A 5,923-nucleotide genomic window follows, 5' to 3' on the forward strand; every position below is an offset into this window, starting at 1 on the left:
TCTGATCTGGTTTTTATTTCGGCCATATCAAAAATGATGGCGACTTCGGTGCCTTTTGACCCTCTCTTGCAGAGCAATATGGCGGTAATTCAACACCACCCTGACATTATCGACATCATCGGAAGATCTCATCCACACGTCCCGGTCGTTAATTTCAATAGTTTCGACGGTACTTTCAACCCCGTCACTTAATAGTGATGTTTAACTCCGATTAGATCTTGAGCCATTTATATGGGAGGGAGTGGGGAATTAAGCCCACTCCAATCAAGAATCATGGCCGTGATAAGCTGTGAGGAAGGACAGGCAGGTCCATTGATGGGTGTTGCTACGACGACAAATCGCCCTTTATAACTTGTACAACCAATTACGTTAGAACTAGAATGGTCCAATTTTCTTTAATATCGTCCTTTTTTGAAATTTCATATTACGTCTCCCTAAAGGAAAAGAGTTAAATTAATTAAACCTTTCAAAATAGTTATTTGCTATTTGCTACGACGACAAATCGCTCTTTATAACTTGTACAATCAATTGCGTTACAAGGAAAATGGTCCAATTTTCTTTAATATCGTCCGTTTTTGAAATTTCATATTACGTCTCCCTAAAGGAAATGAGTTAAATTAATTAAACCTTTAAAAAGAATTATTTGCCATTAGCGAAGAATGAAGTAGACTGGCACCCATTGTTAAAACAGGATATTATTTCCTGTAATTGTAGAATTATTAGAATCCTTAATTTCATATATTTTGTCAGAGATTAACCGATTTATGGTCATGGTTTATAATGGTAGAGATGCTGTTGCTCAGGTAGAACCGACGTCGTATTCCAGATCAACCTTGTTATTCTTTAAGAAGTATTTCACTGGTTGTACCATAAGAACCGTTTCATATTTCTCTTATTACAAATGACGTAACTACATACGCGTTCCATTTCTCGCGAGCGAGGACTTTCCGTATCATTACCTTTGAAAGATCTGCCGTTTTCCTCTTCCACCTCCTTCGCATGTTGTGCATCCGCCTAAGGATGTTCGTTATAACCCCTGTAAACGACTCTGTGGGAACTGAAACAATTCAATTCGGTTTTATTCCTTCCTTAAAGTGGACCGTTTAAAGCCTTTATTTTTTTTTTCGAGGAATGTCGACATGGCTAACACTTCAATAATTTATACTCCATTGTCCGTCAAAATTAAGTTATACCTGTACATAGGATAAACCATCCTAGAATGCATCGCCGGGAAATTAAAAAGCTCCATACTCGTTATTTTTAATATAAAAGAATGTTCACTAGAGACGCGAATATTTTTACGGAGCACAAAGTTGGCATCGTTATCTACATTATTTTACACTTTTTATTCTTAGGATGCGCCGAAATAGGAACGGGAATTAATTTCACAAAGTTCTCCGCCGTGGGTTGCGGTTTCCCCGGAGTCACTTTTGCAAGGTTGATGATTAGAATTCGTATTATCCGATGCATAAGTAAGACCTCTCGCGTCGAGTCTGAGTGTCTCGGAAAGACATCAGATGCTAGCAGTTTCCAGTAATATCCTGCCCACTCGACAAATTGGAAATTCATGCGGCATTCTGGAGAAAATCCCCAGTCTAGCCCGCCATTCGTCCCTCTGACATCCTTCCTGTCGTCTGCAGTTCATTGAATAAGGAAATGCTGTAAACGGGTCAGGAAACTTCATTTCCGCGAGAGGCTCGCCTGAAGTCGGAAATTCTCTGGCGACCACTACTCGATTTTCGCCAATTAGTCTTGCCTATTTCCCTTTATGAAAAAGTTTCACGTGAAACCATAACTCGCCACGAAATTCACCCTGCACGTTAATGTGAACTTTAGAAGAGTTTCTGATTATCGGATAACTTCATGTACCGACCAATGAATTGCTGCTTATTAACCACTTCGGTACGGCGCTGACTGGCCCGGTGGGTTTAAATCACGGCCGTCGGCTAAAGTCGACGCTCGGCTGTGCGCCTTCATATCACGCCCGTCGACTAAAGTCGACGCTCGGCTGTGCGCCATCATATCACGGTGTCGGCTAAAGTCGACGCTCGGCTGTGCGCCATTATATCACGGCCGTCGGCTAAAGTCGACGTTCGGCTGTGCGCCATCATATCACGGCCGTCGACTAAAGTCGACGCTCGGCTGTGCGCCTTCATATCACGGCCGTCGGCTAAAGTCGACGCTCGGCTGTGCGCCTTCATATCACGGCCNGTCGGCTAAAGTCGACGCTCGGTTGTGCGCCATCATATCACGGCCGTCGGCTAAAGTCGACGCTCGGCTGTGTGCGTTCTCTGTGGCTGTCGGCTATAGTCGACGCTCGTACCGAAGTGGTTAATCTGGCGACGCGAGGAGCAAAGGAAGAAAGGAAATGGGAATGAGAAAAGTATTTCTTGTGTACCTAGAAGTTATTTTATTAAGTTTCTCGAAAGTGGAAAAGAGTCTTTAAAGAGATGTACATTATGCTGAAAGTTCTTATGTCAACAACATGTTGGTATAATTGAACATTGCACCTAAAAATACTTTCCTTAGAAAGATTAAGAGTAACAGTTTATGTCAATTTTCATAGATTCTTTAAGAGTTTGAAGACATCGAGAGTTCTACGTCAACATTGCCTGAAAGCTACTTTCTTCAACCGTAACTTTCGAACGCAGCTAATTCAGTAATTATTTCCTCAGAATTTAATGGCCGGCTTACACTTTGTGCCTTTTCTTTACACTTTATACGGCGAATTAGTTCAATTCTTCTGGTAGAGTTGTGGCATTCAGCTTCCTTGGCTCATTTAATCCATTGGGATGGGTTCCGCGTAGCATTTGCATAGATTGAGTTAGGTTGAATTTCGTATGCTGGACATTGAGCTCGACCGAATTGTACAATAAGTCCACGTTACTGGACTAATTCCGAAATGCGAACTGTCCGAGTGCCAATCAGACTGAAATACACCTACATCTAAGGTCAGGGTTTGCATTACATATAGGGCGGAATATTATTAGTATTAGATTACCATCTCATCAGAAAAAACATCTAAATAGTTTCGTCTCAATTGTTGTCATTTGGCACTATATTCATTTTCGGAATGATAGTTGAAAATTTTGTTCATTCATTCGGTAGATTCGGGTACCTGACCACGTGTCAATAGGCATCGTATTCTTCGAAAGGTAATGCTGATAACTAGATTAAAAAGGGTCCTGTCAGTACTGACAGCTGATTGGGGAGTGTTAGTCCGCACTTCGATTCTTGCTGTCACAACAATTAAAAGAGACTCCCGATAAAGGTGGTCCGTTTTACCGACCCCTTTCTCACGCGAATGTCGGCCTTGGTGTCAGTACGGCATAAAGAGGGTAGAATTGCAGACACGACTGTAGAATTGGCCCCCGTACAGAAATAATGCGTTTCGTCAAATGTCAACCGACTTGGGCCCTAGGCACACTCGAGTTACGAGAGGGTAACACGAGGACTCGCTGGTAAAGGGATGCCGAAGTTGAAAGTAAATGCAGAATTACATGTCAGTGCCGAGGCAACCATTCGATCGTGCACTCTAAAAAATGTACTTTTTCTTAAATTAAATTATCTCTCAAAGTATTAGCAACCAAAAATATCCGAGGTAAATTCGCGTTAGGCGATAAAAGAAATTGCTTTTGCTTGTATAGAATTAATTCATCATTTGTATACATGGCGTTATCGAACAAATCCTAAAGAAAGTGTTGCCTTGCAATGCCACTCCTATGAACTATGTCTTCCACTTTATGCAAATTAGAGATAGAACTTTACGAAAATGACATTGCGTCCGTCTATAGGCATGCTGGAGCATTAACCGCGGGATTTCGTTTATCTTTCCTAAAAATATGACACTTTTACGATAAATGTATCGTATATTCCGTCACGGAACACTCGGTATACACATGTGTGTCGTTTTTATCATGAGTGAAAAAAGTTTGAAAAAAGTGCACCGCGAGTTTCTTTGAGTCCAACGATGTATGTCACCTGTATGAAACAATTTTTGGAATGTCCGCGCTTCAAAGGAGGGGAGCAAAAAGGCCAGAAAAGAAATCCAGGGTAAAAGAGCCTGAAAAGCTGGACGGAAACTTGTGGTATCGCGCAACCGTGTCGTATCAGGTCGATAAGGTGTCCCGAAATCGATTTCTCACCTCTCCACCTTCTCCCTTCGCCTAACCCAGCTCCTGGTCCGACGTGTTGAACATCGTGGGCTAAGTTTCGCCAATACTGCTGAAATTGTGTTCCATGTAGGATATGATTGTACCTCCTCTGAATTCCTCGCAAACTGACCGTCCTAGACTCGGCAAACAGCCGCGGAGTGCGTTCAGGAAACCCAATATCGATGCTCCGAATTTGACCATGTCCGACACGTATTGTTTGCATCTCGAATTGGAGCCTTACCCTCCAGGTGGATTGGGCAAACTTCTTAATTATTTAGCCCGATCGATTATTGGTGTACGATGCAACCTTCATCGCAGGTATTCGAAGACAACCATAATGAAATTTATATCGGACCCTCTGTACCTTTATGCACCAAGGTTTCAATTTCATTAAAAAATGAGGTCTAATTGGGTTTCCCAAGGAATTACTGAGATTCCTGGGTGTATTTAACGACCTAGGACCCTTGTCCCAAAATTTTTCACAGGTGCTCTTTGCATATGTCATACTTTCTTTCTTTTTTAATAACCAGTTCTATAGATTCACACAGTCTAAGGATGATTCCATCATCCGGAGCGCGCAAATGTGTCCTGGTAATTAAAAAAAAATGGAAATTTCGTTATTTACATATATGAACTGTGTTATATTTTTTATGCGTGACCCGGACAAGCCAAGACTCTCCAATTTTAACGATTTTGGTGCTTCGCGAAGTTTTCTTACAATTGAAAGCGTTTAATAATTTTAAAAAGGGGAAGAGCAGCTGATTTAGGATTTTTAGAATCCAGGATGTGCGGCGCGGGGGCAATGCACGGTACCGAAGATGCTTTCCATCGCGCTTCTGACACGTTTTCAATTTCTTTTTAACGGGTTCGATAAAAGTGGTTCAACTTAAGTTTCCGCGGCGCAATGTTAAGCTCTCGCCGCGAAGTTCGCCGCTGTTTTATTCACTCGGTAGAAAATTGTTGCGGGCACTTCTCGGATGTCCCGCGGCGGATGTGAACCGCGGTTTATGCACTTTCGCTGCATTTTCAGGTGCATCGCAAGGACGGGTATCGGGAAAATGAAGTCGCCGAACGTTTCCTGCGAAGCCGCGTAACTGTGTTGAAAAGTTTTCCAAGTGCTGAGAGAAAGAGGACAACTTCTCGATAACTTCCGTTGTGGGTGTAGCGGTGCGTCTTGGGCGCGAGGTGCGCAACGCATTAGCATTTAGATTGAATTCCATATTTTTCCTGCGACACGACAAGCCCTGGCATGTGTTTCCGTTTAACCGAAAGTCCGACTGTCCTCCGAGGGTTCCTTCTTGGCGACCAATAAGGGTCAAGTCGGAAAAGAATAAATTGAAAAAAAGAAAAACGATTTCGCCTTCGGCAAGTGTCATCAGACCGAGTTCCAAAACTGCCTTTCGAAGTGGCTAAGTTTGTATCATTTTACCTAGACTGGTCAGCTGTACTAGTTCGTCTCATTTTCCTCCTCAAATTGTGATATTAATTGCAAAATTCCCTATTCATATCTTACGGCTTCTAGAGTATTTTCCGATTTTTTTTAAGTATTAAACTTGTGTAGAGTAATATGCGACGGCTAATGAGGGAGGTATGTGGACGAGAAAATTCAGAGTGAAAATTGTTCCTGGTGCTTTGGTACTTTTGTTTTATCGAATGTTTTCTCGGTCGCGTACTAAATATTAATTTCGTTTAATGGACCGAAAGTTCGCTCGTTAGTGCAGATCCTTAATATTGAAATATTGCCGAACAAATTTTTCTTTGTATACTTT

This window comes from Orussus abietinus, unplaced genomic scaffold (genome assembly GCF_000612105.2).
Source record: "Orussus abietinus isolate OABI.00-Male unplaced genomic scaffold, Oabi_2.0 scaffold140, whole genome shotgun sequence".
In the NCBI taxonomy this organism is placed as follows: domain Eukaryota; kingdom Metazoa; phylum Arthropoda; class Insecta; order Hymenoptera; family Orussidae; genus Orussus; species Orussus abietinus.